This window comes from Protopterus annectens, chromosome 17.part0 (assembly GCF_019279795.1).
Source record: "Protopterus annectens isolate FY-2018-M chromosome 17.part0, PAN1.0, whole genome shotgun sequence".
Classification (NCBI taxonomy): Eukaryota; Metazoa; Chordata; order Ceratodontiformes; family Protopteridae; genus Protopterus; species Protopterus annectens.
This window is the reverse complement of record NC_056751.1, coordinates 367,644,165-367,666,863: the sequence shown is the minus strand read 5'-3', so window position 1 is coordinate 367,666,863 and position 22,699 is coordinate 367,644,165. Positions and strand designations below refer to the sequence as shown.

Sequence of the window (22,699 nt, the reverse complement as noted above, 5' to 3'; positions counted from 1 at the left end):
GTTTGGGCATTACTGTCTGCCTCTGTCTATCAGACACGGAGGCCAGACACAAGGTGAATTTCCAATTTCCCAACCATTGGTCAAGGTTACACTTAAATAAGGTTAGGGAGGAACTCTAATTCACATGGATGGGGAGCCTGTTCCAGATCATGGGGATACTCTGAGATACATATCTGTCTCACCATCTTATTTATGTCGCAAGCAAAATTTAAAACCTTGGACCTAGTGGTTCTGATGCTGCTAGTTTTGCAAAAGTTCCTTCAGAGCTGGATCCAAGAATGCTCTGTATACCAGGCACAGATCTCTGCATAACCTGTAGGAGACAGAGTATACAGATAGGGTTTTAGGGTGATCCACAAAGGACAATGTGTTTATACCCTGAATTCTCCTGGTAAGGAACTTCTATGGTCAGTCCAACTGTTCCATATGTCTGATCAGGTACATGACGAAAGAGGTATTAACCTCAATGATGGGTCTGATAAGGACCAGATAAAGTGGCACTATGACTTCCTTGGACCTGGATTCAATGCCTTTATTTATAATGTGGGTGGCATAGAATGATTTTCTTACTACCTTGGCCACATATTGGTCAAAAGCCTGATTACTGTCTCCATATGTTCCCAGATCCCTGACTACCATTTCAACACTTAGGGGTGTCGTATTGATGCAGTAATTACCTGAGAGGCAGTTTTCCCAAAAGGCACTATAATGCATTTCTCTGCATTGAGTTTTAATCCATGGCTGTAGCACCTGTCATTTGTCTGTATTAAACCCTCCTGTAAGATGCCTCTGTGAAAGGGGAATCTATAATAGTTCCCAATCTGCAGTGATCTGTGAACTTGGTCAGCCAAAGGTCTTCGACATTAGCCTTTACATCTGAGGAGCGGTACTAGCACAGAGCCCTGAGATACCAACACTGGTGACCAGTCTCTTAGTGTAGGTAAACTCACCAATCCTAATTTCCTGTCCGTAAACCAGCTGGTAATCCAGTGAATTATACGGGCATTTATGCCAGGTAGATGAGTCTGCCAATTATACCCGAGTGAGGTATAGTATTAAATGCCTTAGTCAGGTCCAGGTGGGCACTATGCACAGCGTTTCCCTCTTCCATTGCCTTTCTGACCTTCTCAAAGAATTCCACAAGGTTTAGTAGGCCTGGCCTTCCCTTGACAAAGCCAAACTGAGTTAGGTCGATGTAGTGGTCATTCGAACATGTAAAATAGATCACTGTGGTTCTGTGTAGGTAGTGTGCATGTGACTTAACCTGTCTTGTTTAGTGGTACTGTCACAAAAAGGGTTTTGGTAAAGTAGTGTGTTGTGCTGGGGTTAACCGTATCACTGCCCCAACCCCAGCCCATTACATTACCTTACCAAAATCCCATTGTCTGAAGATATTATTTAGACAAACTAGGTAACTGTGTGTTGTTACTGTTTTTTCATTTCTTCAGATCACAGGGGTCTGTTTTTCCTTTTTGATCAGTTCGGCAATTAAGAGTTGGTGGAGTGGGAGTTTCCAATGGAATGTGACAGCCTCTGCATATACTCCCTCCTTACCCAAATGTCTTGTGTGATGGTGAAGAAAAGGAAGTTATGTTCTTACCATAACATTCCATCTGTGTTGTCCAGCTTCATTTCCATTAACCTGTGGGTTTCTAGCTGCATTTCTACAGCTTGAGCTTCCTGACTTGAGCTCCTCCCCTATACCCACAATGCCCCGCTCCCCCCAATGTACCTCACATTGAGTTTGCCAGCAAATGCATAGCACATAAACATATTTACACTAGAAAAATGCAAAACTCTACTAACTAAACAACATCAGGAGCTCAACATAAGGAATGGAAATTCCACTCTGAACATTCAACCAGGCTTCCCAAAGACTTGGACAGGGGGATGGGTGTAGGAAGGTTAATGGAAATGAAGATAGACAACAGAGATGGTAAGGACATAACTTCTTTATATGATATCCTCTTTATTTCATTAACCTGTGGAACAGAGTCCTCGGCTACTAAGATCCCGAGTGGCCCACATGGAAGGATATTCCTGAGAACAGCAGAGCCAAAAGTGCTTCTATTTCTGGAAATGATGCTCAATTTGTAATGTGTAACAAACGTGTGAGGATTAGACCAAGTAGTTGCTGCACAAATGTCCTGAATTGAGACTCTAGACTAAAAGGCCTGAGAAGTAGCTATGGATCTTGTAGAATGGTTCTTTATTTGTCCTGGTAAGGGAACGTTTTTGGAAGAGTAAATAAAGGTAATACAGTCTTTCAACCATCTTGCTAGTGAGATATTGGTAATAGATTTACCTGTTTTTGTCAAAGAAAAAGATATAAACAACTGATCAGACTTCCTACAGGACTTGGTCCTGTGTAAATAAAAATGAAGCTGTCTATGAACATCAAGCAAATGAAGAGTATATTCACCTTTGTTTTGATAGTTGGGGAAAAAATACTGGAAGATCAATGGACTGATTAATATTCCTTTCCTTAGCCTCTTGGATGACTCTTAAGCAAAAGCAAAGCTTTCCTAGTTTGTGGGCTTCCCTCTGACAGGGTGGAACATCAGGGAGGTAACACTTTTTCTTGGGAGTTTCCAAAAAAGGAATAAAGTATCCTCTGGATGTGATCCTTAGCACCCATTTGTTGTCTGCGATGGCCTCCCAGGCTTCTGGTGCAAGAAGAATCACCTCTCGACTGCCTCCAGAGGAGGACAGTCTGGTAACAGTTCACGATCGCTGGAAGGGTTTGTCCTGAGAGGCTTCCACAGTCCCTGATTTTGGGGACCCCTTTGGCCACATGCGTGGTGTCTTCCATTCTAATTATTCCCTCTGCTGTCCCGGGGGAAAATTCGCCATGAGTGTCCTGAAAAGGACCTTGTGACTTTCAAAACCACATTTTCTTACTCACATGCTGGTTCCTGGAGAAGGTCCTTTGTGGGGTAGAGAAACGTATTCCGATGGTAGACAAGGTCCCTCCGTCTTTCTCACTCTGGGAGAGAGTCTCATGAATCGGTCAAAATAAGGTGGAGCCATCCAAGGAGGCATTAATAAAGGCTTGTCTGAAAGGCACCGCAAAATGGCACAGCTTCATCCAGGCATGACGCTTCATGGCAATGCCCAAACCAGCAGCCCTTGAGGTACCCTATGCAGCATGGATGTATTGGCTAGTGACTATAGGGTGGCCAGACTGGAGAAAGAAGTTTTCTGATCATCAGCACACATGGATCCTGGGGTCCAGCTAGAAAGTTCCTTTACTTAGTCCATTTGTAGTATCAAAAAGTGAGGTAAATAGTTTAATGCTCTCAAGGTGAACATGGAAGAGGCATAAACTCTTTTGTCAAATCTGTCCAAAGTCCGGGATTCCTTATTCAGGGGATGCACAGAGGAGATCTCCTGGGCAAGCTCCTTCTTGCTGGCTGCTGCAACAACCATGGCGTCTACAGGGATACCCTTGGCCGAAAACAACTTATCCATGGGGGTGCTAAGAATCTTGTCTGGACTGCTTGAGGATTGCTATATTGTATCCAGTTGCTTCCAAACCCTGAAAGACACCAGCTGGATCAGCTGTGGGGGACACCCAGATAGTAGATGGGCCAGATCTGAAAAACTCTCACAACACTGATTCCTCCAGGAAAGAGTTTTGGCCTGTCCAACCATGCCGCTGGTGTAATATTTCTAAAATGTCTCCAAAGGAGACGTCATTGGGTGGGGACTTTGGGGACCCTTTTCCTTCCTCGAAATCTGTGTCCCTGGTAACTGATTCCATAGGGAAATCAATGTGTCTCCTTTTACACTGTCTCTTCTGGGGGACCTCTGCAGTGGGACGCTCCAGGGAAGGTATCGGAAGATGCCTGGTGTTCCACCGTGGGGATAGGTGTAGAGGCTCTGAGGAACCAGTTGTCCACATGGCAGACTGAAGTCCTCGGGCACCAAACGAGAATGAGACGGGGGAGGTACCATGGCAGAAAGCCCCAAGGGTCTCCTTGGCTTGCAAGAACCCTCGCCACCATTTCAAAAGCCGCAGGGCTCTAAAACACTGAAAGCTGTCTCAAGGGAGCCGAAGCCATCAAAGCTGACACCTTCCAATGAGCTCAAGCCCCCTGCTCAGAAGAGTCATGGTCAAAAATTAAGCCAAAGGAGCTGAGTGAGTTGTGGAAATAGTTGGAATTGAAGAGGAAATCTCTACTGGCTCCAACAACTCAGCACCAGAGATCAATGGCACTGAATACTCCGAAACCAAAGGGTGAATCAGAGAAGGAGCCTAAGGTCAGAACAGTAAAACACTCACGGGTCCAGATGTGGATGGAGTGGACACAAGCCCCATCTGAATCTGGGCCTTGAGGAACTGCTTCATCAGTTTGCAGACATCCTTGGAGGATAGGCTCCAGGAAAACCTGAAAGAAGTTGAAGATGGGTGTCTTGAAAATCTCCTGGGGGAGCAAGACTGGGGCCTGGGAACCTGCCCAGTCAGCACTGAACTAGAAGCCAATGCAGTCTGAGCTGGTGAGGAGCTACTCAGCCTCGGGACAATGGAGGATGACCAGGGGGGAAGGGTAGGAGGCTGAGTCGGTTCGGCCAATTTCAGAGCCTGCTTAAGAGGCTCCGAGAAAGACCATGCAAGAGACAGCTTCCTGCCCTCCTGGGTCATCTTAGGCTTCTTAGGAGGGGATTGAGTCCCTGAAGTTGAAGGCACTCCCAAAGTACAGGAAGGAGGAAGCAAGCCATTAAGTACCAGATTGCTCCTCCTGTCTGCCAGAGCTCAGGGGTGGATGGCCTGACAACAAATAGAGCACAGGGCCTTAAGACGGGTAGGCCCCTATTAATAAACACACTCTCTGTGGGCATCAGACAAGGGGATCCTCCGGCCACAGGAAGTACATTTTTTTTAAAACCCTGAGGTTTCTCTGACATCCTAAGGGAAAGGATAGAGAGAATCAGAAAAAGAAGTATTTTTTTTTTGTTTTTTGTTTTATTATTAAGAACAAAAAAGAACAGAAGGAAGACGGACTATGATTCCATTTAATAAATTCAGCAGCTATATTACATTTTGAAGGAAAGATGCATTCAGTTCACGTGGTAGACTGGGCTGCTCATTTTGGAGATCTTACATAAAAAGGCAGCTGTCTTGTCTGCTAAGATACCTGAAACTTCAGACTGACCGGCTAACCTTTTTATACACTGTGGAAAGACACAGCAGCCCAGTCTACCAAGTGACCTAAATGCATTTTCACCTTCATAATGTAATAGAGTTGCTCAGTTTATTAAACAGTATCATAATCCATGTTCCTCCTACTCTTTTTTGTTTTTATTAGTTTACTTTTCTGTTTGTTTTTACGAAGAAAGACAGGGAAGAGAGAACTAGTCACAAGATACCCCAATTAAAGGAGAAGAATTAAGTTAAAAAAAGAAATGAGAGACTACATGAAGCGCAACTTAAGATTTGAAAAGTAGAGGAAGAAAAAAGGAGAAAACACTTGCCAAAAAAAAAAAAAAAAAATCACGTACTATCGGAGGAAGCTCAAGAGCCAGGCAAACTCGCTGCTAAAGCTAAGCCCGTCAAATGAGATCTGAGGTACGTTGGGGGGAGCAGGGCATTGTGGGTAGAGGGATGGAGTTCAAGTCAGGAAGCTCAAGCTGTAGAAATGCAGCTGGTGAGTTCTGAGGATCTGAACAGAGACCCACAGGTTAATATGCATCTCTCCAACTGTCTCTGAAGTGGAGCAGCTGGGCAAACCTTCAAGGATACTGAGGTGACCTTTCAAAAAAGGGGCTGCATAATCCCTGATTCTGTGGACCTTCTTGGACCCTTGGACAGACTCCATTAGATGGACTGCCTCTGCTGCAGCTACCCTCATCAGAATAGTCACACTGATGCCTAGACTTGCAAAACCAGAATGAATGAGACCCTTTTTGTTTCCTGCTGTAAGAGCTTTGAGAAACCTCGAACTTGACTCCCACAGCAGTGAGTGTCTTGCCATCTTGCTCGCTCTTCTGCATTTTCTCTTTCACCATAGGTCCACATAAGGCAGAACCTTTGAAGGGAGCATTGGTGAAGAAAACCGTGAAGTTGTCTGTAAAATCACATAACCATAGCTAGGCATGACATCTCATTACAATGTTAACTCCAGCTGTTTTCACTGCTCCATCTGTCGCATTATATATTAGGTACATAGAGGGGTTGCTAAGGCAGAATGTTTTGGGTCAGCAGAATGACTCTGAGCTGTGGCTGTCCATGCAGAAAAAGACAAGACTGATTGGCAGCCCCGGGGGGTGAACCATCCAAGATGGAACCTGTTGATCCACCTTTTGGGGTAAAGAAATCATTCTCCCCAACACTCAGAATGCCATGCCTACTTCCAAGAGATCCAAAGGAACTAGTTCTGTTGTCGGATCCAGCTTCCTCAAGAATATGTCCACAACACAGGAGAGATCTGTAAAGCCACCAAGGAACCTGGCACCTGTGTGGGGATTAAGCCAGAGGATTCAAAAGTAGATGTCTCCGATGTCACCAACAGAGGCTCCAATGAGACTCCTCAAATTCAAGACTCAGATATTGGACCTGACAATGCTGGAGCCAAATGTGTCAAATCCATGCGTCCGGAAGCCAATGAAACCTGGAATGTGGGTCACTGAGCCACTGGATCTGGGTGGAGTAACAGTTTTGAGAGAACTGGGTTGAAAGTGCAGAAGGTTTGGAGGGAAGATTCTCTGTTCTACCTGAAAATTGTCACCTTGGAGAGTCCCAAATAGTGTCTGTCCAATCACTTGATGTGGAGGTGGAGTTTATGTTGGGTTCCAAGTGGCATATTTCCCAGTCTTAGAGTCTTTGGTACTGGGGTTGGAAACAAGTATCACTGGGCCTCTTCTCTGGATCCAAATTTTTAGTTTTTGACATTTTATCAGGCAGCATTTTTGGCTTTGGTGTCCCTGGATCCTTTGTTTTGTCCCTCTAATGCTCTGTGTCTGAAAGCAGCATAAATCTCACATATCACAAGATGAGAAACCCCAGGCACACTACACATAAGTCGTGAAGATCCTAAGTGGGATCTTATGACCTCATTTACAGCATTTTCTAAACTTGCTGGCTGTTCCGTCTTAAGGACAAGAAAATTGTAGCTCTAACATTAATAATATACACTTTACTTTTTAAACTTGCAAAACAGTAAATTATATCCAAGTATAACTATTCAACTACAAATGCTACTATAATAAGTCTAAAATTTTACAGTAAAGGGTAACTACGTCTATAAAATCTGACAACAACAAGCAATCAGAACCACTAACTACTGAATAGAGGGAAGAAGGAATGGTGAGAATGCCAACGAGAAAGGCAACCACTAAACTGACAGGAAAAATATAAGATAATCTACAAACACTGGCTAGTAATAAATGAAAGGCTGAATAAAGGCAATCAAGTTTTAAGAAAAATAACCAATAAAAATTAAAATTTTTGAGGAGGGCAGCATGAATATGCAATTTCCTAACTTCTCCATAGCCAGCTTGGTGGACATGAGCATCTTGAGACAATGCAGCAATTGTTTCATGTTTACCAACAACCACTTAATTTTTAAAAAAACAGACACAGTATGCAAAAGGTGTACTTGCACAATGATACTGGAGGCTAAACTTTCGCATACAAGTGTACATCAGAGGTTGTCAAAATCATGCACACAACACTCACCTCATACAGCACACAACACACACACATAGACTAATGTATGCTGATGCACTTAAAAGCAATCTTCCTAAACAACAAACATTGTCTAAACTGTCTATTGGCAAAATTATGCCTGAGCAAGGCCAAACGCACTCAAAAAAAAAAAAAAAAAAAAACACCTAACACCACACATACAGTCACACTCAATGGAACCCCAAACACTAAGCTCATAACGCATGTAAACATACTTCCCAGGACTCTCGTTAATAGGGTACTCCATTGTAAGACATACTGATGCCCCTCTAAGCAAGGTGAACAAGGAGACGGTAACAGTTAGTTGCTTATCTGGAGCCAGGATCCACTAAATTACGCATGTACTCAAGTCATGACACTACAGGAACCAGTATAACTCCATGATAGTTTATGTACGTATAAATGACATGAGAAGTACCTCCCTGGACTATATGAAGAGAGACGGTATGGATTACTCAGACTATATGACTCAGGTTGGTATGAGCCTAGCAATGAGCAGCGTATTACCGTCACCGATGATGATGCCACAATATCAGCAACAATGATTTATTTCAACTGGCTGTCTTTCTGGTGTCATTCCATGGGGAGCCAACACTAGTCATCTTGAAAGAACATGGTTAATAGATCACTTTGCTTTGCCAAAGGTGGTCTGTGCCAATCTCCTCTAGGATTTTGAGTACTGGCTAAAACCTTATCCACTCCCATAGTGCCTTTTCAGACAATGCCAAACTGACAAGCCTACTGACATAGCAAAATCAACTTAAATGAACCTCAAGGTATTACTGCACAATGCCAGGAGCCTAAAAAAACTACAATCCCTCCAAGCCCTCCTCACCCTTGAGAATATAGACACCTGTGCAGTAACCTGGCACTGCAAGGTTTCAGTGCCTGCCTCACTTTCAGACCAGCAGCTGCATAGACAATGGCTAAAGTTGGAGGTGTCTTGATATACATTAATAACAAACATACTTCTAAGGTTGGTCAAATAGGATGGTGCTCTGGGAGTTCTTCCACATGCAAATCACTATAGACAAGATCCCATACCAAACCCAAGCCACCTATAGGTCACCCTCCATGTCCCAAAAAGCTCACAATGCATACTTGGACCTATTGGGATATTTACCATCCAACCTAACACCCTACTCATGGAAGACCTTAATTACCCTACTATAGACTTGGAGTCCTATACAGCCTCAAATCTACAGGCACAGAAATTCCTGGATTTTGTAAACAAAAATAACCCTGACCAAGTACTGAATATACCCCTTGAGACTCCCAACATACTTCACCTCAAACTCACAAATAATGGAGAAACACTGCAGCCCCCACAAATGTCTCATCCTCCCTGGCAAGATAAATCCATAAAGCTGTCTCCTTTGAAATCAAAATCAACTCCATAACCCCAGAAAAATCAGTAACTATGCCAAGGCAAACTACCTTTGTTAAGTGATGGTTTATCAAAATTCAATGTCCCTCCAAATGCCAAGAACACAGTAGCCCCTGCAGAATTGCTCTCAGAAATTCTGTACAACCATGTCAAGGGCTACATAGAGGTTGCTGTACCTATGAGAAGTAAGCCCAGAACTAGCCCCTGAAACAAACCTCCCTGGTGGCATCCCAAATTAAACAGGACAGACAACAAAAGAAAAAAATGAAAAAACTCAGGAAGGATAATTCCTATAAAGATAAAAAAACTTTCTAATCAAAATTAGATAAGCAACTAAGAGGCCTAATTAGGTCAAACAAAGCCAACTGTGAGGTTAAAACCACATCCCAGGTGAAAGATAACCATAAGACCTTATTCAGATATGTCAAAACCTCAAGGGCAGCACAGAGCAATGTGCTGAACTGGTGGTTAATGGTGCCACATTCACTGAAGATGGCAATATGGTGAACCTGTTCGTGGACAAATTCACTTCTAACTTTACACCACCTCTCATCACAACCATCCCCCAAGAAATACCCTCAAACAAAACTCCTCAAACTGTAACTAGGGAGCATGTACTGGCTGCACTCGCTAAAGCCAAGAGCACAGCTTCAATGGACCCTAATAACATCCTGGGATGTTTCCTGAACAGTCTAAAATATGACTTATCAGGATCCCTGGAGACACTGTTTAACTACAGTTTAAACAGGCTTTGTGCCACATGAATGGTGAATTGTAACAGTCACCCCCCCCCCCCTTATAAGGGAGGACTTTCAATGGATCCTACAAACTACAGACCCATTAGCCTGACTAATCTTATTTACAAAGCCATGGAAATAATTATTCATTGACTCATAGATGGTTACTAGGCGTAATGGAAATTAACAAGGACACAGGAGACACCAAAGACAATGGATCCATCCCAGTCTGGTTTTGTTGAGGAAGGTCATGCTTATTGAACCTGGAGGATCTCTTTAAAAAGGTCATTAACACAATGGTTGAGGGGAAAGTGGTGCATACTGCCTATCTAGATCTGGCTAAAGCATTAGATACAATACCCCACTCAGGTATTGTTAACAAGCTTACAGCACTAGGTATAAACTCCTTTATAACACACTGGCTGGCTAGCTAGCTAGCTAGCCAGCTCACGGATAGGACCCAAGAGGTTAGAGTAGCAGAGGCCACCTTCACCTCCACCAGAGAAGCCAGCCACCTTTGGAGTCCCTCAGGGTGCCTCTTAGGCATCTACTTCTTGGAGGTTAAAGCCAATGTCAAAGGTCTCTGGCTGACCAGGTTCACATATGATTGCAAAATAGGAGCAGTCACTGAATCCCAAGATGAGAACACCCATCAGGAAGGTCTAAAACAGACTGGTGCCAAAGCCATGACTTAAAACTCAATGTCTAGAAATGCATTATAGTAGATTTTAGGAAATCATCCACCATCATCAATAAAACACCCCTAATAGATGACTCACTAGATAGTGATCTGGGAAATCATGTAGACAGTAACTGAGCCTTCGACCAACATCTGGGCTAGACAATCCTTCCATGCTGCTCAATGTATGAGTAATGTATGATTATGGGCATGGCGTCTAGGTCCAGAGAGGTCATCATACCACTGTGCTCTGCCCCCCTACATCAGACCCGTCATACAGTATAATAATCCCCTTTGGTATGTACCTGACCAGACACATGCAGCAGATAGAACATCCACAGAGGTTCCATACAAAAAGAATACAAGGAGTAAAAATGTCATAGGCTGATCACCTCAAAGACCCATTTCCAAGAGGTGATCTTTGCCTGGCATACAATGCATCTCTGGAGCCTGTTATGTTGAACCTTTTGCACATCCACAAAACAAACAGCATCAGAATTACTAGATCAAAAGATCTACATTGTGCTTGCGACATAAATAGGACATACTGGAGAAACAAATATGCTTCTTAGAGAATTACCATTTTCTGTTACAGGACTCCCCATTCATGTGAAGCACAGATCCTCCCTAACCCTATCTAAGCGCAACTTGGACCAATGGATGGTTAATCAGAAATTCACCCCTGTTCTGGCAGCTATGTTTCTGCTAGACAGAGGCCAGTCAGCAAATCACCTCAAATCAAATTTGTGACTCACATTTGGGTTGCACGACTAGGCTTATAAAGATCCTAGTGGTCATTAGTCTGCATTGTGAGCAAATACTATAATGGCTAAGTTACAGTTTGCAGACAGAGTTAAGACTGCTTATTAGCCACTGTCATGAAAGCAAGGGTTAGGGAGGAACTTCCCTTCATATGGATGGGGGATCCTGTTCCAGAGAATGGTAATTCTCGGAGAAGCATATCTATTTCTCCAGTATGTCAAATGAACCTATGAACATGTAGCTCTACAAAACAGGTAATCCCACAAGGCATACTCCCCAGGTTACATTCCACAGGCTAGCCTTGACTGGCCTCTCTCTCACTCGACTCTTCAGAGTCTTCCTTCAGATGAACCTTTGTGTGAGGAGCTGACTTTCTGAGTTTAGCCCTCCAGGCTATTCCCTGTTATATAACAGCAACTGGCAATTAAGATTCTTGTAAGACTATTCTGATACTCTATAATGCAGTGAACATTACTGGTATACATTAAAAAGCACATACACATTTTGCATGGCCACCATCTTACCACTAACCCTTCCCTGCACACAGCATGGGAGTTTTGGAATCAATGATGTTTTGTAGGCCATGGACAATCATTAGCATTTCTGTTGACTATGCAGTCTGTGTGATACTGTATAACAAAAGGGATGGAGGGATGCTGTCAACTAGAGCACAACTCTGCATCCCCATAAGTTTGCCTACAAAACCACTGCAAAGAGCATGATCTGTTACTAAAGTGAGGTGCCTTATGGCTAGGCAGTCTCCTCCAATTGCTGGAAAACTCCTTTCTGATTTGATTAGCTTCCTTTTGACAGAGCACACAGGGAGCTCATTACCTTGAATGTCTGAGAATAGCACCATCTCCAAATCATAGTCCATGTTGGAGTGACTGACTTGAGACGTACCTCACAGAACTATATGAAGAGAAATATGATGGAGCTTTCAGATTGTGTGTCCCAGGCAGGTATGTCCCTAGCCCTAAGCAGCATTCTTCCCTCACCCAGGATGATGCCACAATACAAACAAAAAATTATTGACTTCAACAATTGGCTTACCTTCTGGCATCAATCCACGGGGATCCAGTAGTATATGACAGCCTGGGATGATATGGTCGGCAGACCACACTGCTTTGCCAGAGAGGGTCTTCACGTGTCGCATATAGGCTCTTGGTTGCTAACAAAGGTACTCACCTCCCCCATAATGCCTTTTTAGGCAATGTCATAAGAACAAAATACCTGACATAAAAATATACTTCAGAAACAAACTCAAGGTTATGTTGATTAATTCTAGGAGTCTAAATCAGAAAAGTACAGTTGTGTACACTTACCATAAATGTAGATGTTCAAGTGTATTCACTGTTGCAGTCATCACACTTGACTTATCTGCCTGCAGGTAGCCCTCAGTCGGCCCGAATACCAGAGTCTTGGGATTTCTGTGTCGGATGCTGTCACCTCTTCCATGACGTCAGGTCGTCAGGGGTATAAAATATGCAGCCGACACCATTATATCAGTTTTTCTTGCCCCAAATGTCAGAAGCCCCCAAAATAGGGAGCTATTACATGGTGTGGAACACCTCCAGTAAAAAGTAAATACCCCTGCCATAAACTGTGGCCAAAAAACAAATAGGTAGAAAGTATAGAAGGGATCAGGGGGCTGGAGGGAGGGAAACCAGGACTGCAACAGTGAATACACTGGAATATCTACATTTATTAAGTGTACACAACTGTACTATGTTCTTCGTGTTTCACTGTTGCAGTCATCACATTTGGGTTGATTCCCAAAGCTGAGGAAGGGTGGAGGCAGTCAAGAACTGTTAGGGCTGGCTAGCAGGCCTTGTAAGACTGCTGTTGCAAATCCAGCTCTGGATTTAGAAAAGATAAGCAAGTGGTAGTGCTTTGTGAAGGTGAGTACAGAACTCCAGGTTGCAGCTTCCAAGATGTCCCTGGTAGGGACTCCCCTGAGAAATGCTGTAGAGGTTGAGGCAGCCCTAGTGGAATGAGTTTTGATCCCCTGTGGGGTAGGTTTTCCATGGTGTTTGTAGCAGAAATGGATGCAGTGTTCTGAGGATTAGGAAAAAAGGTTGGTAAATGAATGGATTGGTTTAAAGCCACACTGTATACCACCTTTGGCATAAATGATGGATTAGTCCTGAGGGAAACCATGTCAGCGTGGAAGGTAATGAAGGGTTCCACAGCCATTAGTGCCTGTAACTCAGACACTCTTCTTGCTGAAGTGATGGCTAGAAGTAAGGCTGTTTACCAAGAGAGGAATTTTAACTCTGCTGAAGCAGCAGGTTCAAAAGGAGGAAGCGTGAGCTTCTCCAGTACAAAGTTAAGGTCCCAGGCTGGGGTGGGAGCTCTCCTAGGAGGCCTTACATTGTTGGCTCCTCTCAGGAACTGTTTGATGAGGAGGCCCAGTATTATAATGAGCTGTGATGGCAGAGGCATGAATCTTAACGGATGACAAGGATAGGCCTCTGTGGAGCAGCTCTACTAGGTAATCCAGGATTTGAGGTAAGGTGGGCATGGCTGTGTCCTTTCCTTGAGACTGACACCAGGAATAATATCTTTTCCACTTTTCAGAACAGGATTTCCTAGTACTAGGCCTTATGGCTTCAAGGATGACATCCAACACCTGTTTGATGAGGGTTGCAGGTGGCGTATTCAGGGGGTAAGCCGGGCTGCAAGGTTCAGGGTTTGCAGCTGTGGATGCACAATCTGTCCCTCCTGCTGGGACAGCAGGGAGGGGGTCTGATGTAGGTGGTATGGTGTCATTGCCATCAGATTGCAGAGGAGTGGGTACCACTGTTGGCGTGGCCAGTCTGGGGCAATAAGGATTGTCCTTGGCCTGTCCTGTTTGATCTTGAGTAGTACTCTGAAGAGGAGGGGCAGAGGAGGAAAGGCATAAACTGAGAGGCTTTTCCATGAAAAGGAAAGGGCATCCACCTTCCACACACTGCTGTAAGGATTTCTGGTGCAAAATTTGCTCAATTGATGGTTTTCGGGGGAGGCAAAGAGTCCACCTCTTGTGTCCCCCCATCTGTGGGTTAGAAGTTTGAAGGAGTTGGTCTCCAGTTTCTACTCGTGTGGGTCCAGCAGATTTCTGCTTAGGTCGTCTGCCACTGAACTTTGTTTGACTGGCAGGAATTGAGCTTGCAGGTGCACTTGGTTGCTCAAGGCTGTGTTCCACAGGGCCATGGCTAACCTGCAGAGTGGATGGAATGAGTTCCCCCCTGCTTATGTACCACATGACTGTGGTGTTGTCTGTCTTTATCGGGAGCTGTCCTGGAAGGATAAGGTACTTGAAAGCTGTCAGAGCATATTGTACAGCTAGCATCTCTTTTTGATTGATATGCAGGGGATTTGTCTTGGGCTCAATTTGCCTGCCATGTGAGCCCCCCATGCGTAGTCTGATGCGTCTATTGTCAGGGTTTGGGCGGCGGGGGGGTTGAGTGAAAGGGAGTCTGTGGTTGCATGCCTCTGCCCACCATAGGAACTCTGCCCTTAGACAAGTTATGATAGGAATCACTGATACCAGGTCTTGAGAATGTTGGTAACCAGAGACTTTTTAGGTATCACTGAAGTTTCCTCATATACAGTCTTGCATATGGAATTAACAGAATGCATGAGGCCATGAACCCTAGGGCTTGCAGAATTTTCCTTGTAGATAGCTGGGTTTTGGTGGCCATTAGTTTGAAGTAGTTTGCCAAATAGACCTGTTTTCTGTAGTGAGGAATGCCATCTGGGAAGTCGTGTTCAAGCTTGCTCCCAGGAGTACAATCTTTTGGCTGGGTACCAGTTGTGATTTTTTTGTCGTTGATGGTGTACCCCAGAGAAGTTAGGAGTCTCTTTACAAATGCCAGGTGCTGAAGTAGCAATTCCTGACTGTCCACCTGAATTAGGCAATCGTCCAAATATGGGTAGATTTGAAAAATTCTCTGTCTGCAGAATGCAATGGCTGGGGCCAGGCACTTTGTGAATACTCTGGGCGCAGTAGATAAGCCAAAGGGAAGTGCATAGAACTAATAGTGCCAAGAGCCGGCCTTGAAACATACATATTTCCTGCAAGACTCCCTTATGGGGATGTGCAGATAAGCTTCTTTTAAGTCTAGGGTGACTAACCAGGCATCCTTGGCTAACATTGGAAGGAGCTGTTGCAGTGTAAGCATTTTGAATTTTGGGACCACCAGAAAGGTGTTGAGAATAGAAAGATCCAGGATAGGGTGCCAAGAGCCTTGTTTTCTGGGCACCAGGAACAGTCTGGAGTAAAAACCCTGTCCCCTTTGTTCTACTGGAACAGGCTGAATAGCTCTGATTTTGAGCAGGGAAAGTACTTGTTTTTGAGCCTCTGCTTACTGGTTTGGAGGAAGGTCTGGCAGCCCGCTTGGGGTTGGCAGAGAGTGGAAGTAGAATCTGTTTCCCTGGGATACAATGTTTAGAACTCAATGGTCCTGAGTAATGGACATCCAGTTTTTTGTATGAAGGGCGAGTTTTCCTCCTAGGGCTGAAAGTAATTGGGCATGGCTGGGAAGGATGACTGAAAAGTCATTGTGAACTTTTTCCATAGGGGGGTGGCTTACCACTCCCTGTTTTTGTGGTGGGAGCACTCCATTGTTTAGATCTCTGCATACCCTGAGATTGTAGTCTTATTGGTCTGTTTCCCCTGGGTTTGGACGGAGAAGGCCTGGGAGGCGCTGGAAAGGACCAATTTTTATTAGGCCAATGCCTACTGAATCTAGGTGGCTGCACCTATAAGAAATCTTTAACAGTTTGCATAGATCTAGCTTTTTCCTCCAACTTTTTAAGAACAACTTCTGCTTTTCAGCCAAGCAATCTTGATTTAATGGAGCATCTAGTAATTGTGCTTTGACATGGTCTGCCAAGATTTGTTCCTTCAGCCAAGCATGCCTTCTCAGTACAGATCCAGTAACAGCAGCCCTGCAAGCTGCTTCTAAGGCATCAAACCCACACTGCAAAGTATGTTTACTAATTTGGTTTGCAGAATGCATTAACTCTTGTAAGTCTTTATTTTCTGCACAATCTGGAAGTAACATTTTTTGTTTAATTAATTCCATAATATCTTGCTGGTACTTCAACATATGAAACTGGCAATTCAAAGCCCTGATGGCAAGAGTTACAGAGGTATATACCTTCTTACCCCATCTGTCTAAAGCTCTAGAATCTCTGTCCGAAGGGGTAGGGTTTTTGGCTGTAGTAGCCTTAATGCCTTTAGGTCCCTGGGAAATGGTTCCTGAATCCGCATTAGGATTCTTAAAGAGATATTTGTGAGAGTCAAGTACTCTGTAGTACCTGTCAAGTTTTCTAGGAGCTGGTGGTAAGGTGTCACGAGTAAGATTAGATTCCATGAAGGCAACATCCACAATATCCAGAACAGGGGGTATAGCCTGTATTGGGGCAAGTCTAAAAATTCTCTGAGTCTCTTTTTGGACTAAGGATAGTTTTAGCATTCCCAACGGAAATGCTCTCTTAAGGTATGCAAGGTTTCATCACAAGAAAAATCTTCTGGAGGGGAGGCAGAGGGAATGGAATCCTCTGCATCAGAATCCTCATAGGTAGATAAGGATATGTCCTGGTAATCAGAGGGATCTGAGTCATCGGACTCAGGGTCTGTAGAATCAGAAGGAAATTACATTCTTTGTCTTTTAGCGGGGGAAGGCTGGCTTTCCCTAATTAGAGTAATAAGGTCTTCAGCCATTTTAAGCATTTGTTTCTGTGGCATGGGAGCTTGAGCATGTGCTTTGGTCGTCAGTTTTCTAGGCGTAGTGCGAACTCTGGACCTGAGAAACTCAGTAGTTTTAGTCGAAAACAAAGTTGTCAGTTAAATACGAACATCGGAAGGTCAGAATACACCCTCAGAAGCCGGTACCTGCACAGCGGCTCCGGAACCATCAAAGGTAGAGACATCCGCAGGTTCCACAGTCGAAGAAGCATTTTGCGGTATACCGGACTCCGAATGGGTCTCAGCTGAGGCCTGCAAATCTGTAGAAGTGGGTATCAGGGGCTGCGAAGGCACCTCACTGAGTAGAGGCAGACTGGTGACTAGCTTAACGGAAGCATTGTCAGCAGTTTTGGACCTATGCGGTCTGCCTCTGTCTTTATCCTTACTTTTTTTTGGAAGATCGGTAGTTGGATGGCTTATCGAAGCCATTTCGGAATATGGAGAACAAGAGCAAAAGAATTTAGCGACAAAGATAGACCAACAAGAATAGTTCGGGCGTTAAACAAGGCATAAAACCGGCAGCGATGGACGTTGGGGTCTGGGCCTAAACAGGTGATGTAGTAAGAATGAAAATCTCTGCGAGGTATTTGCTTTCCACAGGCAAGACAATTGTTAACTTTTGCTGACATCGGTTAGAGCAAGAAAAAAGGATCCTCAATGGGGTACTTAGCTTTTAGAAGACTTCAGGCTTGTAACTAGAAAAAGACTAAAATTTCAGGTTGTGGCCGACCAGCACTTGCGAACTGCTTCTGCTTTGGGCTCCTACGTGGCACGAAAAGCTGATGTAATGGTGTCGGCTGCATGTTTTATACCCCTGACATCATGGAAGAGGTGACAGCATCCAATGCAGAAATCTCAAGACTGGTATTCGGGCTGACTGACGGCTGCCTGCAGGCAAATAACCCAAGTCTGATGTCTGCAACAGTGAAACACGAAGAACGTCTGCACTCACTTGAAGCACTTCTCACCCATAAGTTGCTGAAGTGTGCACAGTCAAAAGTTCAAAGCCTCAGACAATGCCTTCCACACATTCAAACCACACAAAGAACATGAAAAAAAGAAGGGAGGAGGAGTATCCATCTTCATTAAAGACATGTACACTTCTAGACTGGTTAAACAGTACGACTCCCTACAGTTACTCCAAGTCCAACTAACTGTAGGAAAGACCCCCCCTCCATGTCCATGTCATTGTTAGTTATAGGTCCCCCACCATGAACTATGAAAATCACACACTGGACCTACTTGAGTCACTTTCAGTACAGCCAAATACCCTGTTCATAGGTGACTATCCTTCCACTGATTGGGTAACATATATAAGCACAAACATGCTCGCCCTAAGGTTCCTGGACTTTAACACAAATGCACTGGAGAAGACAGTCAGCACCCCCACAAGTGGCTCTAATATGCCTGACATAGTGAGTGCTCACTGCTATGGGGAATCACTCCACCACCCCATGTGTGAGGACCTCTCTAGTGAAGTGCGATCATAAATCAGTATTGTTTGAAGTAATGATCATACCTGACCCACCTCAGCAGCAAAAAGGTTAGAATATTTCTCCAAAGAAAACTATAGCCTACTGAGCAATGGCATCAGTAGTTTCAGACACCTTGCTAACACTGACAGAAATGCCCCCCATATTAAGGTGTATACAAATATCCTGTATAAACACCTATATAAATGTGGAGACTCAGCCGTACCAAAACAGATAAAATTAAGACCCTCAGGAAAAAAATAAGCCACTCTGGTGGACACCCAGCATAAATAGGTTATACAATAAGAGAAAGAAATGGCTGTAAGAACACAAGAGGGAATGGTCCCAGCAAAGGAAGAACTCCCTCCAAAGCATAAACAAGCAGATTAGACATCTTGTAAAAACCTCTAAAGCTAATTACAAAGCTAAATTAGCATCCTTAGCTAAGGTAAATCACAAAGCCTTCTTTAGCTACGTCCAAAATCTAAAATGGAACGCCTAGCTTTGTGCTGAACTAGCTGTGGATGGTACCACTCATACAGAACATGAAGACATCGCCAACCTGTTAGCGGACAGGTTTGATGAAAATTTCACGCCTCTGTCCTCACCAATCATACCCCTGTTATTAGTCCTCTGCCTAGCATCTCAAGACAGCAGGTCATAGCCTACTCCCCAAGTCCAAAAATACAGCCTCTACAGGACTGGACAACATCCCAGGCTGCCTATTAAATGGTCTAAAACAGGAGTTAGCGGAACCGCTAAGCACGGTCTTCAATCTCAGCCTAAGCACTGTCTCTGTCCCAACTGAGGGAAAACAGCAACTGTAATCTCCTTGCACAAAGAGGGTCCTTCAACTGACTCCGGGAACTATAGACCCATAAGCCTAACCAGTCTTACCTGCAAGGCCATGGACAGAATCATCATGGATTTTATCAACAAGGATATACATGACCTTCAAACTCTTGACTTGACCCAGTCTAGCTTCATTAAGGGCAGATCTTGCCTGCTAAACCTGGTGCACCTTTTCAAGAATGTCACCAAGGCCCTGGATGAAGGCAAAACAGTTCAATCTAGTCAAGGCCTTTCACACAGTCCCTCATTCAGGCATCACTGAGAAGCTCATCCAGCTGGGGATCAACCCTTATGTCACTAGATGGATTGCCAACTGGCTCATAAACAGAACACATACAGTCAAAATTGGGGATGCCAACTCTACCAGCAGACCTGTTACCAGTGGTGTTCCACAAGGATCTGTGCTAGGCCCTCTACTGTTTGGTATCTATTTTTCAGATGTCCAGGTGAAACTAGATGGCCTATAGCTTACCAAGTTTGCTGATGACTGCAAACTGGGTGCAATCATCAAATCCCCCAAAGATGTCAACATACTGCCAAACGGGCCTACACAGACAGATGACTGGTGTCAAAGCCACGGACTTAAACAGAACAAAAAAAAAAGCCAGTATCATCCCCTTCGGCAAAGGAGAAACCCCTGTTAATTACAACATTAATAATATCCTCCTAAGTTCAAACAGTGGTGAGAGATTTAGGAACGTAAGTTCATAGCCTTAATTCTGATCATCAGGTGTCCACAGTAGTAAGGAAGGATTTCTATGTTGCACACCTCATAAGCAAGGATATAGCATACAAAGCTAAGGAAGTTATAACTCCCCTGTACCCGGCTCTTATCAGACCAATAATAGAATATAATGCTCCCTTCTGCATGCACTTTACCAGACATCTGCAGCAGCTGAAGAGACCTCAGAGATTTCTCACCAAGAAAATTCAGGGCCTACAACACATGACCTACACAGATTGAAGGGCCCATCATTTTACTCAGTATCATACAGACTGCTTACAGGAGACGTGTGCCTGGCCTACAGAGCAGACTCAGTCCCTGCCTTGATGAAGCTGCTGCACATCCGCAAATCCAATCGGACAAGATTCACTCGCTCTACGGATCTTAACCTATCCTGTGATACTAACAGAACAAGCAGGAGAGACAGATAGGTCTCCCAGAGTTTGCCACTCCTCTAGAACAAACTCCCAATTCATGTAAAACAGAGCTCCTCAATGACCCTATTTAAGCATAATAAGGAAAACTGGGTAGGAAACCGTAAAGTTACACCGGGGGTTTAACCTATGTCCCTCGACAGGAGCAGATGGTGCTGATCTTAGATTCACGCTCAAATATAGACTATATATTTTGGTCCATAAGGGAACAAGTGTATAACATGGCTAGGCTTGTAGAGGCCCGAGGGCCAACAGCCTAGTAACCTCCTATAATCCTATGACATGTCAGCCTGACAGCTGGCACAAAGGATTAAGGCTTTGAGTTGCTAATTAATTATTTCCTGGAGTCCAGGGTTTGAGTCCTTCAGTCTCCATTTACCTAACTGTGTAACTCTGAGTCAGTTACCCAGTGTCCCCCTGCTGAGTTTGAAAAAGGTCTATAAGGATCAGTGCTCTCTCTCAGTTAACATATACAAATAAATGAATATAAGGTAAGCTCTTTAGTAAAACTGGGATTTACAAACACAGTTTCATAACAAGGGATCTTTTTTAGTTCATTAATTGCTCTAACTGCCTCAACAGACCATTGTACCATACATCTCAGCCTTACCACAGGATACGTGCCCAAGAGTGGCGTACGGCAACTGTGGTCCCACTCCACAAAGGCGGTGCCTCTACGGACCCTGGTAATTCCACCCCATAAGCTTAACAAGTCTAGTCTGCAAAGCTGTGGAGAGGATCATAATGGAGCTCATAAACAAAGATATAGGGGACTTGCAGACATTGGACCCGACCCAGTTTGGCTTCGTCAAGGGAAGATCATGCCTTTTGAACTTGGTCGACTTCTTCGAAACAGTCACCAAGGCCATTGATGAGGGAAAGGCAGTCCATACAGCCTACCTTGACCTTGCAAAGGCTTTCGACACAATACCTCACTCGGGTATTGTAGAAAAACTTACCAGCTTAAATGTAAACCCATATGTCACAAGATGGGTTGCAAACTGGCTTAAGGACAGAACCCACAGAGTTGGAGTTGCTGGCGCTATGTCAGACTCCAAGCCGGTCACAAGTGGTGTCCCACAGGGCTCGGTCCTTGGCCCCCTATTGTTCGGCATCTACTTCTCAGATGTACAGGCCAACATGGGAGGACTTTGGCTGACAAAGTTTGCAGACGACTGCAAACTGGGCGCCATAGTGGAAAGTGCATCGGACACGGATATCCTTCAGAAGGGACTCACGGAAACAGATAGCTGGTGCCAGAGCCATGGCCTGAAGTTAAACGCCAAAAAATGTATAGTCATACCCTTCGGGAAAAACAAGGTAACCCCAAGCTACCATATAGGTGGCAATCCACTAAGCACAGAAGAGGTTATCAGGGACCTGGGGACCCAGGTTGACAGTGGCCTTTCTTTTGACACTCACGTTGCTAAAGTGGTTAGAAAGACCTTCTACATTGCCCACCTGATCATGAAGGGATTCACAACCAGATCTAGTGAGGTCATTGTTCCCCTGTACTCTTCACTTATCAGACCAATGATCGAGTAACAATGCTCCATTCGGGATGTATCTCACCCGACATCTGCAACAATTGGAGAGACCCCAAAAGTTCCTCACCAAAAGGATAAAGGGACTCCAAAATCTATCATATGCTGCCAGATTGAAGAAACTCCAGCTCTATTCAGTCGCATACCGTCTGCTCAGAGGTGACATGTGCCTGACATACAAGGCCATGTCCAACCCGGAATTAATGGACATGCTCCACCTCAAAAAATCCAAATCCACCAAAACCACTAGAGCAAGCGACTTAAACCTTAGCACGGACATAAATAGGATGTGCTGGAGGGATAGATTTATCACTCAGAGACTCCCTATGCTGTGGAATCATATCCCAGTCCATGTGAGGCAGAGCACCTCGCTGGCTCTGTTCAAGAGAAATCTTGACCTGTGGATGGGAGATCGTAGGTTTACCCCGGGAATCATCTCTGTGTCACTGCTGGACAGAGGCACAACAAACTAATGGGCACAGTATTTTTTCATATAAGGGGTGGCGTAAGCCACAAAAATTTGGGCTAGGCTTATAAATGCCTTAGGGCAGACAGCCTAGTATAAACCTATGAACCTATGAACCTATGAACATAACAGGAGCTTTTCTCCTTGTGAGATCTGTCAAAGAATATGCAACAGTCACAGAATTAGGCAGAAATTTTCTGTAGTACTCATCTAGTCCA

The 22,699-nt window shown here is 44.3% G+C and overlaps 1 protein-coding gene across 1 annotated transcript in view; it reads right to left on the bottom strand.

Moving 5' to 3' along the window:
• The window catches only part of LOC122791394 (malignant fibrous histiocytoma-amplified sequence 1 homolog), a 1,282,214-nt gene that overhangs the window by 237,428 nt on the left and 1,022,087 nt on the right, over positions 1-22,699 (bottom strand). The window lies entirely within an intron of this gene.